A 12,096-nucleotide genomic window follows, 5' to 3' on the forward strand; every position below is an offset into this window, starting at 1 on the left:
TGAGATTATTTAGACGACAAATATTTGTGGTCTGAATATAAAAAGGACTACTAATAGTACATGTTTTATATTGTCTGTAATCACGTCCAATCACACTTATTTGTTGTTGTTATACACTTTAGCCAATACTTTCAACTAACTTATGTTGTTGTTTTGCCTTTCAGACTACAATTTTCTGTTGTCCCATTGTCAAAAAGACAATAGACTTCTTATTGGTTTTTGTGTTGTTTTTGTGCAGCTGCAACCACACGTTTTGGTGTGCCTTTGTTGTAACTTGCAATTTGAAATAACACATATTACTAGTCTCTTGTTACAATTGGTATGCATGCATTTGGAAATTAAAATTACTCGTTCATGAAACCATAAAATCCACATCCAAAAGCATTCATTGCAATTTCCACTAATCCATCATTGTCTCATGTACACAAACCTAATCATGAGCATCAATTCAAAATGGCTCATATCTACTAATTTGAATCTGCAAACAAGTCCAAATTCTTAATGAAGGAAAAATTTCTACTAGACACAAGTTAAATATAGGAACTAGCTAGTTGTACTATTATATTACACCTGGTGGCTTCCCTTGGGGATCACATAATCTCCATAATTGTCCCTTGACAGTTTCCTACACAGAAGCATGCATGATTATCACCAAAATAGGGGAGAAACAAACATAACATGTTAAAAGGAAATCTCAATTAAGATGCCACTCTTGTAGAAATGAACTAAAATAACATGACCAAACATACTAGGGGTACTCATGTGCTTAGACGAGAAGATATTTTGATGTAATAGTTGCCTATTTTAGTTTCTTATATAGAAATAAACAGATTCATAACAAAAATGTTTGGAAACTTGGCATAAATTACTGGATACTAATGGTTATAATGGCTAGGACTCATATCCAATGGTCAAAACAAGAACAAATGTAGATGTCCTCTCAAGAAAAAATAAAAAATTGCAGAAACTAAACAATTACCTGTAGTTACTTCATCTACCACAGTAGAGCAATAGAGATCGATAGAAATCATTGACGTGAAACTGCTTCCCAGATTGGGTTTGTGAGAAGTCAGAAGAGCTGTTGCTCCACCAGTTGTTCCAGCAAAAAGAAAAAGAACATCCCAGCTAGAAGCTCGGGGTGCAAGTCTTCGACCTTGGCCTTCTCCTCCTGAAATCATCACAACATAATCTTGTTTCAGTTACTACTTCTATGCTGCGGTTGATTGTATTTTCATACCACATAATCAGAATATCATTTTCGGTATCCAAGATACAATCCATAGCCACCCATTAACAGCCTACACAGATCAAATCGTAGACAACAATGTGAAGCGACTCTTACACAAGATTAATAAGGTATAGCATGCTATACAAATGCATAGGAGAAGTGCACTTTGTACTTTCAGTAAGTGAATATAGTATTCTGTAAATGAGAGGTACACTATGCTAACCTTACTTTTCCGACCGTTATGTGCTATGCATGTTTGAAAGAGTTTATAGTAAACACAGATGATAGAATGTAGAAGGCATGGGACATAGTGCAAAAACTACTTCTGTTAATAACATAAATAAATCAATCTCAGTATTAAGCTGGGTTAACTACATTTTCCTTTCTGCAATGGTTACAGAGCATCTTCTGAACACCAAGCCTTTTGCATAAACTCAGACCATTTTATTATTTAAAAGATCACCATAGTCCACAGTGTGGAACTTGACATTATCATAAAACTGGAGCTGAATCAAGTTCCAAACTATTGTAAGAAACATACAGAGAAGTCATCCAAAAGAATAATAGAATTCATTATATGCTACTTTCCTATTATACTAACCAGATGAAGAAGCAGAAGAGTTTTTCTATTTACAATGATACAAATGAAAGACTCAAAGAAGTAGTATTTCACCTCTTTCGTAAATTTCGTTCAAAAAGATGGGTTGGTTCTGAAATCTTGGATGTCTTTCTTCTCGATCTGCATGAAAACTTTGAATCGAACTAAGGGGCTTCAGTTGAACAGAGATGAAGGCCACTGCATATCATAATCCTCACAATTCTGTCTGGCTCACCCAGGTCTCATCCTTCCTGTAACAAAAGGCAAATTCATGAATAACTCGGAAGCTCAAATGAGAGCATTCCAGCAATGATCTGAAACCTAAATGTAATGTACTTTAGGTTATTAATGCTTATGTAATTTACCACTCTCCTGCCTAAGTTTTCTGAAATGTAATATACATAGGTTCTGTCTTGCTGCTGATTGTAAAGAATGGATTTTTAGATACCAAAGAGCAATAAGAAGAAGGGTAAAAAAAAAGGAATCAACTTATATCTATTGAAAAAAGCATGATCTTTTTGTACTATCCAAAATGTTGCAAACCAGATCATTCAATTTGATAATATCATGAAGCATCTAATCCATCACTAACTTATGAAATATATAAAAGCTCTAAACATATATGAAAGGAAACAGAGATACGGAAACTGTCTGTACCTTGTAGACATATATAAACCACCCTCTCCAACTTGTAGACATATTAGGAGCATTGATGTTAAAACTGACTGTAGCTGGAATTACATTTAATAGCCTATAAACTGATCTTTTAATTTTGTCTATAATCCCTAAACAAAAAGTTCTGTAAGAACAAATTAGATTCTTCTCCCAAGGTTTAGTGAAAGAACTAAAGTAAAAAATTAAAAAAAAACAGTGATTCAACATTTCTCTCTCTCTCTCTCTCTCTCTCTCTCTCTCTCTCTCTCTCTCTCTCTCTCTCTCTCTCTCTCTCTCTCTCTATATATATATATATATATATATATATATATATATATATATATATATTAACAGTTTAAGAAGATTACCAATTGACTTGACTACGTACTCTCCTTTTTAGAAAATACATCATTGTTCTCAGTAGGATCATAATCATAGGAATTGTGATCAGAGCAATCACCAATAACCGTTTCTTGTTTTGTTGACCTTCTTCCTCTTGAGCTGTCAAAGTGAACATATTGGTGACCTATCTTCTTAATTAAACATGTCGAATACCTGATATTGCGTAACAGTAGATGGTGACTTTGATGGAGGCTTCTCGAATTGGAAAGCAGCTGGAGATGTCAGATTTATACACAGGGATTCAGAGAAAAAGTGTAATCCGAGAGTGAATCCCTTCTCAACACTGTATGTCTCTACTCCAAATTTTTGAAAGGGAATACTCATTATCATCCTGCAAACTAAAATATTTTTTTAGGATCTTAAGGTTGAAAATCAAAAACGAAAGCCTGCAAAAAGAGTTTCAATAAAATTCAAGTCTAAACTTTTCTGCTATGTTACAGAGAATGTCCAAACTTAAAGTCTCAAACTTTCAATCACAAAGCTTGATACTTGATTCTAGTCTGTGATTTTATATAGCCAATAAAATCAGTAAACCAAATATGTTTGATTAAGGACCTCGAAGATTGTAGAACCTACTATTATGCTAGACCTATTCAACAAAAACAGAACATGAACACCAAAAGTTTATTACTATCATTCAAAAACAAAACAATGAGCTACTGAGGACTGAGGAGTGACACAACCAATGCAACCAAAAGCACAGTATACATTCAAGCAATTGCAGCAAAACTCTCAATTTCAAGCTACAGATCTCATTTTGATCAAACCTTTTAATCTAAAGGGCCCCTAATCTTGTGACTCAAATATGCAATGCAATACCACATTAGAAAAGGTAATGTAATTGTAAATAAGAAGGCTCACCTATTTTAAAACCATTATATTTAATGATTGAAACATCTGGTCTTGCATTTTCTTTGCTCTGGAATCCATCGATATGCCCATGCATCCACCCTGTTTAAAACCAATTGTCAGGCATAAATCTCAAAACCAATATATGATAAGGGTTACATTGTTGGAAACTAAAGAGCAAAAACTATTATATTTTTAGGATTACATCTCAGACGAAGACACACCAACATAGACCACTTGCAGAATGTATACAATTGTCACTATTCAGTCAAAAGTGGAAATGAGTAATTCTCCCAACTGAAGAAATCAAAACGCAGAAAACTCAAAACACCCGAGACTACCAAACTCTATATACCAACATTAGTAAAAGAGAAAAAAAAAATTATGCGTATAGGGATGCAAAATGAAAATGAAACTACTCAATTCTATAAACACTCCATAATGCTTCAAAGAATATGAAAGGTCCTATCTTTACACACCGAACCTAATCATAATACTCCTACCATTTAGTTTTATTTGCTGAAATTAACAAAACCCAGAAACATTTTTTATGGAAATAAATAAACAGGTTTTTGTTTTCAAATATATTTCAGTTTCAAATTGGATAATAGAAAGCGAAAGTTTACCCAGTCTAAAAGAAACTAGTCAAATGCGGAGCTACAAGCACAGAAAAGAAAACCAAATTCACAGTCAAAGCCAAATACATTCATATCAATTAGTGTTGTGTAGTGAAGAATAGTAAACTGACCCTAATGCATTCAAATACCTTAATGAAAGAATCTGAGAGTGAGCACTGAGCAACATTACCAGCCAAATTCCACAAACCCTAACCCTGTGGAAGGAGACCACCAAATTCAGTCTTAGATGAACAATTTTCAAGTATACAACTGACATAGCGAAGAAAGTTGATGACAAATCTACACTAATATTGCTGACAAATTTTCAATATCAGTAGCCAAGAAGACACATGATTTTCATTGATACCATTGATTATACATAACAAAAGCTATATCCGAGTCATCTGACTATTGAAACAAAGTTGGAAACATGCATAGATCATCCAATTTTCATGTGTCATCATTCAGATTCCAAACTTTCAAACAATTGATGATGCCCACAAGAAAAGGCTCACTACCAATTGAAAGGCCCAAATTCTACCACGCATGAACATATTTAGGTATTTAGTTGGGAAAACGTAATGATATTTATCATTCATATTTGATAAAACCACTCAACCCAACATCTAGTAGTCTCTTGAGAAACTGACCAAATTGGTACTGAAAATACAAATACAACTCAGCCTTAAAACTAAATGTACTAGTCATATACCAAATTTCTGTCAATATTACTCACCAGTTTAATCAAATGTACCGGAAACCAAAACCTCTACAACTAGCAATTATTTGCTGAACTTGCAACCCATTGAATTCCTCAACAGAATCACTATAAAATATCGAAAGTTAACCAAAATTAACCTCCGATTAAATGAAAATCCAAATTACAGAAAACAACAAACTATCAATAAGAATTCGGATCCTAAGCAAACTAGTTGTATTATAATACCTTTCAAAACGAGGCAAAGCAGAGTCGCGAGGATGAACTGAAAATAAGATTCATGCTCAGCTTGCCGATTTGGAAACCAAAATTTCTGCCCGGGCAATTGGAAATCTATCATGGATCGAAAAATCAACTCAAACCTCATAAAAATTGAGATAGTCGTCAATTCACACATTCACAGAACATAAAAGTACAAAATCGAGGGGAGAGCATAAGAGATGTGGGGTATTGGAGCTGAGGGGTTAGGATTTGTGTTTTGGGTATTAGGGTTTTTGGGCCTGGATTGAATTTCAGAGGCAATGGATCGGGATATGAGAGAGTGAGAAAAAAGAATGACGAAGAAGACGAACGGGAAGGGATGTGTGATTCAGATTTGGGTTTGGTGCGTTTCTGATTTTTTGGGTTTCAGTCTTACGGAGAAATAGAGACAAAGGAGAGAAGAAGAAAAAAAGTAATAGATAGACAGAGAGTTTGTGTAAGAAAAACGAAGAAAAATGATAAATTAGACCAAACCTTTGGAGCACCAAAAATCCCGCTCAATCAAAAAGCCCAAGTCAAAATAACTTGGAAAATTTTAAAACAACCTTCACACTTAGACAACACTTAAATGTTGTCTCAATGTCACAATATTTTCTAGTCAACTAAGGCCTTGGCTATTTGAGAGGGAAAAGACTCAATCAACTTTTGGATATCCCTCCAAATTTGAGATAGGAAATCATCACCTTCTACAACTACATAAATGTGTTGTCTGAATGCTCACCATTTTTCCAAATTAAACCAGTATGGTTTTAGTATATATTCAGACGACAGAAAAAAAAATTATGTCGTCTGAAAAACTCAGACGACATAAAACAATACTTATGTCGTCTGAAGTGTGTCGTCTGAAGGCCTTTTTGGCATAGTGTAACGTGACTACTGTGCGCTGAGCATAATTGCTGCAAAAATGCATTGACTTTTATGCCTACGCTGAGCATGACGTTGATGCTTGACGCCTAACTCGTATGGTTTACGATTTGGCGGTGTACAGTCTGGCGGTGCTCGCTTGGCGGAGGTTGAGCAACGAGCCGAGATGGTTTGGCGGTGTACAGTTTGGCGGTGCCTTGCTTGGCGGAGGATCCTAGCGGAGGTGGTTTGGCGGTGATTGCGGTATTGGTTGGTGAAGATGGTTCTCAGCGGAGAACCTGGTGTCGTTCAACACGTCAAGAGGGATAGGACCTGGTGCCCAGAGCATATTCTGGGTGTCCAGAGGAAATTGGCAAAAAAGTTTTTTTTTTTTTTTTTGTGCAGCATTGACCAACCTTGTTGACGTTGACCAAGCTCAAGTTTTGAGTGGGTTTAGCGTTGACCGACCCTATGGGCGTTGACCAAACGTTGACCCTCCCTGATGGGCGTTGACCGGCCCCGATGGGCGTTGACTTGACGCTAACGGGCCAAAGTTCATGATACGTGACGAAGCTTTTGTGTTGGCTTCCCACAGACGGCGCCAATGTTAACGTTAGAACCGAAGGCTCTAGTTAGCTTTAGAGAAAGAGAGAGAGACACACAAGAAATATAGTGGTTCGTCTCCCGCCTTAGTGGGAGACTACGTCCACTTGAATATTATAGTATGTGTGTTTGGGCCTTGCGGCCCAAAGGGGATTACAAAGTGTGTAATGGGATGATGAGTAAGTGGGAAGGAGTCTCCTTTTATAGGGAAGGGAGGCTCATTCCTTTACATGTTTTCCAATGTGGGATAAGAAACCACTATTCTAGTCTAGAAAGGCATGTTGGCAAGGTCGGGAAGGTGGCTTCCCAGCGAGCTATTGGCCGCTTCTGACTACCGTGGCGTAGCTTGGACATCGGGCCACGGGATGCATGTCTCAGTTGGGCCCCACCACGGCTTGTGGGCCCCCAAGAGGGTGTTACTTATGCTTGGTGATATAGAAAATAGCCTTGCTAGTAGAGGTATCTACAGATTACGCTCAGAAATTCCTAATTTCTTGGAAGCGACTACGCTCAGAAATTTTATATGTTTTCGTGGTAGCTTTTTCCGCTCCGAAACTAACCATTTTTCTTGTTCTCTTTCAGGATGAGTAACCTGAAAAAATTGGACTTTGCTCCATTGGGAACAACTGGCTCTGGATATCACAGGGGGGTTCGTGATGTCCGCCAGCATCTCAAGGCCGATGGAATCTTGGATACGATTCTCGAGCCTAGCCAGGACATGCTAACTGTTGAGCAAGCTCAAGCTTTGGAAGAAAATAGAGCAGCCTTAGAGGCAAATAAGGCGAAAGCCATTATCCTAATGACTCGTCATATGGATGATTCGCTCCAGTACGAGTGTATGAATGAAGAAGACCCCAGAAGGTTGTGGGTCTCACTCGAAGAAAGATTTGGCAACGTCCGTGACTCCCTGCTTCCTGACCTAGAAGTGAGACGGCATAGCCTCCGCTTTTGTGATTTCAAGTCAGTTATTGATTACAACTCAGAAGCACTTCGCATTAAATCTTTAATGGAATTCTGTGGTAAAGAAATCACAGATGCGATGTTGATTGAGAAGACTCTCTCTACCTTCCCCGTCTCTGCATTGATGGTTGCTAAGAACTATCGAATCGATGTTACTGCAGGACGTATCACAAGGTTTCATGAGCTCATTAGAGCTATGAATGTCACTGAAAAGCATGACAACATCCTTATGAATAACTATAATTCGAGATCCATGGAAACAGAGCATATTCTGGAATCCAATTATAGTCGCGCACCTCTAAGAAAGGGCGCCTAGAGCGAAACCCTAATCTTAGGGATACTTCTGGACGTTTTGGTCCATATAATCGCTCTACTTGGAAAGGTAACCACCAAAATAGGCTAACACGGAACCGAAGAAGTAAACATGGAAAAAGAGAGGGAGGCAACGCCTCTGGCCATGTTGGTGGCGCCACCAACACTAAGAGCCATCTAAATGACGTTTTCAAAGTGCCTCAATCAATGGAGTCTGAGCAAAGAGGTGTATGTTCTCGATATGGAGTATCTGGTCATTGGGCACACATTTGTAGAGCTCGTGAAGAAATTGTCACCGCCTACAAAGCATATTGTGAAGCAAGAGAAGCTCACGATATGGAACAAGAAGATCAAGAAGATGATCTAGAGTGAAGGGTTGAAGACTACAAATCTGGCTGGGATCAATAGATCGCCAATTCTGTTTAAGTCTTTATTTTTCCAAGAGATGTAATAGGCAATTGCCATATATTTTTGTAGTATATGTCAATGGTTTAGTCTTTCTTCAAAGTAGGCTCACCCAAAGTAAGTGTGATGTCTAGGAAGGTTCTGAGATTAGTGGTACTTAAGCGAGCCTTACTCCACCGACATCTCTCTACTCACCTGGTCACATTTATTTTGGAATTACCGAAAGAAGTTAGACGACTACCATTGTTTTGCATTAGCTAGCATTTTGGATTAGATTTTTTTTGGTCAAAGAGACAATGATGTAACTCCGTTATCTTATGAATAAAATTTCGAGTTCTTTTCATTATGACTCTATTTTGATTCTGAGCATATTACTTTGTGACTACGATGGTTGGGCCATCGGTATTAATTCAAGGACATGGAATAGCCCAAGTTCCACTTGCCAAATGGCACCTTGATTACTGTCACAGAAAGTCTCTACGCTCTTAGGGAAAATCGTACCCTATGAATAGCCAACGGATTCCATGAGAAAACGCATGTAGAGAACGGAAATGAGTTCCTTTGCAATACCTCTAATGATTGCGAACAAAGGCGCATCTTAAAGAAGTTTATGTGTCTCTCTAGTGGACTCTATGTCACTATTCGAGCTATTAATCCAATAAAAGTTATGAGAGAAGATCTTTTGGATTTAGACACATATTGGCTTTGTCACGACAGGATAAATCATCCTATTCATGATATGATGATCCATCTACAAAAGACTTCACATGGACATCCATTCTCTCGAGCGCAACTGTTTCTACTGAAGAATACGGTAACTAAGAAGCATGATGGGGAGAGAGAGAGATGACACCGGATGTATAGTGGTTCACCTTGCACTTGGGGCAAGGCTACGTCCACTTAGATATTTTACTATGAGTGAGGTCAAGTGACCTTTGTAGTGATACAAGTGTGGGGATTATGGATCCATCCCTTCTAAGAAGGGGAGGACTTCCCTTTATAGCTAAGGGAAGTCCCCATCTATTCTATATTTCCGATGTGGGATACAATGTACATATTGCTTCTCTTGAAGCCTCTTGGGGAGCATGGGAGGGTGGCCTCCCAACTAGATACCGGCCGACCTCCACCATGACAAAGTAGCTCGGGTGTCGGCCTACCGGATGCATGCCATAGGCGGGGCTAGCCATGTCGTGGGGCCCACCTATGAGGTCGTTGATTATGCTTGGCGGTATGTAATATATGTGGTATGTACAAGTCCCCCAAGTCCCCGAGTAAGAGGCGCTTCTTGGTTGGGGAGTTTAAATGTGATGCCGCCAAGTATGAGCGATGACCTCGTTGAACGCTATACCCATACTAGTCCCCCAACTCCGTAAGTAAGAAGGGACTCTACGGGTATGTTGGTGCCCCGGGGCCCTCATCAAGCTAGTACCTGCAAATAAGATGAGTGCACACAAAGCATATTGATTACGCTAGGGCAATCGAAGTGACATTTGGATCAAATGCATCGAGGTGCATGAATGTTTATGTGAGATGCATGTTACACAATGTGTGTATGCACATATTATGTAATGTTTGACATACGACGTATAAGTCGAAAATGTATGTGTTATGATAGTATAACGAAGTGCATATGATGCATAGATGTGTGATGAACTCGTTGACACATAATGATATGTAATGTTGTATGCACGTGATACATATGTGTTAGGATCAGGAGTGTTGTTAGTCGCCGAGTCCCCCAAGTCACATAGTAAAACAGGAATTTGGATTTAGGCTACGGTGGACGAAACCGGTAAGGCTAAGAATGAAGCTCCGGTATCGAAGTAACCATTGATAATACTAGCGAGACTATGGCGTGACCATGATAGTCCCCCAAGTATAGGTTAGAGGAAGAAACTCTAACTTACTTAACCCGAACGTATAAGCCATAACCTGATTGTTTGGCTCATGTGTAACGGGAATGTAAGAGATGAGCTCACTCATGTTGAGCGGATGTGAGTTTTGTCCTATGGTCTTATTAATGGGATGTAAAAGAAATTTAATTGTTGCGATCAACAATAGGTGAAAATTTTCAATATTTCCATTAATAGACCATAACACGAAAGTATGAGCGTGAAGCTCAATGATAGTCCCGGTCGGGTACTATCTCCACTTGTGATAAGTGGTATGAATAAGTCCCCTAAGTATAGAGAATGCTCGGGAGGTGAGATGATTCAAAAGCAAAGGATTGGACCTTGGCTTACCCCGCCTCCGGTACCAAGTGGGGTTTTCTGAGGGCTTGAGCCTATGGTACCCGATAGGGTAGAATGAGGATTTGGGTCTCTGATACCCGGAAGGGTAAATGAGGACTTGAGCTTCTGATACCCGGAAGGGTAGATTGAGGACTTGAGCCTCTGATACCCGGAAGGGTAGATTGAGGACTTGAGTCTCTGATACTCGGAACGGTAGAATGAGGACTTGGGCCTCTGATACCCGGAACGGTAGAATGAGGACTTGGGCCTCTGATACCCGAAAAGGTAGAATGAGGACTTGAGCCTCTGATACCCGGAAAGATAGAATGAGGACTTGAGCCTCTGATACCCGGAAAGATAGAATGAGGACTTGAGCCTCTGATACCCGGAAAGGTAGAATGAGGACTTGAGCCTCTGATACTCGGAAAGGTAGAATGAGGACTTGAGCCTCTGATACCCGGAAAGGTAGAATGAGGACTTGAGCCTTTGATACCCGGAAGGGTAGAATGAGGACTTGGGCCTCTCGTACCAAATGGGGTAGAGTGAGGGCTTGATGCCTCTCGTACCCGATGGGGTAGCCTGAGGGCTTGTACAGCGTGGCCCGGTGGGGTCACGTGAGGGCTTGAGCCTCCTTAACCCAATGGGGTTGAATGAGGGCCGGTGGGCCTCCTTTACCCGGTGGAGTGGCCCCGGGTAGAATGATGTAACTCTGTTGGGGCAACCGGTGGCCTTGGGCCCCGGTACCCGGTGGCCTGGCCCCGGGTAAAATATATATTGGCTTCGTAACCCCGCTGGGGTACCTCGCCGATTGGAGAGGATTTTGTAAGGACATGACCTTGGCTTACCCCTTGGGGATACCGCGCTCGGAGCGAGGATTTTAAGTGCCGCACGTAACACGTTGTTCAGTGTCACATGCATATATGTAGCAATTTTGATTGGTTTGCAATTAAATTAAAGCATGACATTAATAAATAGGCACAATGAATATGCTATTGAAAGTATCAAATGTTGTAAGCATATGCTTAGATTATAGAAATCGTTATTGAAGCATGTAAAGCATTTGTATTAGCTCAAATTGAAAGAGCGTAAGTGAGAACTTACTTGGAACCGGTCGAAAAATGATATAAACATTGTAAACAATGACGGAGTTGTCCGAGTATGAGATTTCCATGTTTTGAAAAGTGGTGTCACAGTGTAGTGTGGATAATATATCCAGTTCGATTAATCGAGCCTTCTCAAAACAGAAATATATAGAGGTTAGCCCATAGCGTGACTATGATAAAATATATAATTGTGAGGAGTGATAATTCGCTAAAGCTCTAATCAATGTGATTATGGCATGTAAATTACATGAAGTAACTTATGGAGGTATAGTGTATATGTGTGCACAAAATAGTACATATATGCCTTAATTG

General features: G+C 39.4%; 1 long non-coding RNA gene across 2 annotated transcripts; it reads right to left on the reverse strand.

The window, feature by feature from the left end:
• Positions 1-357: 357 nt before the first annotated feature.
• On the reverse strand, positions 358-5,691 carry LOC133733008 (uncharacterized). Of its 2 annotated transcripts, none has more exons than XR_009857449.1 (8): positions 5,295-5,691; positions 5,085-5,174; positions 4,498-4,563; positions 3,744-3,833; positions 3,036-3,213; positions 1,902-2,077; positions 980-1,168; positions 358-625 (listed from the first exon to the last, which is right to left on the reverse strand). It is a non-coding gene; the product is annotated as an uncharacterized LOC133733008 (long non-coding RNA). The 2 variants fall into 2 exon arrangements; XR_009857448.1 differs by having other exon boundaries at positions 3,036-3,220.
• Positions 5,692-12,096: the final 6,405 nt, after the last annotated feature.

This window comes from Rosa rugosa, chromosome 2 (assembly GCF_958449725.1).
Source record: "Rosa rugosa chromosome 2, drRosRugo1.1, whole genome shotgun sequence".
Lineage (NCBI taxonomy): Eukaryota > Viridiplantae > Streptophyta > Magnoliopsida > Rosales > Rosaceae > Rosa > Rosa rugosa.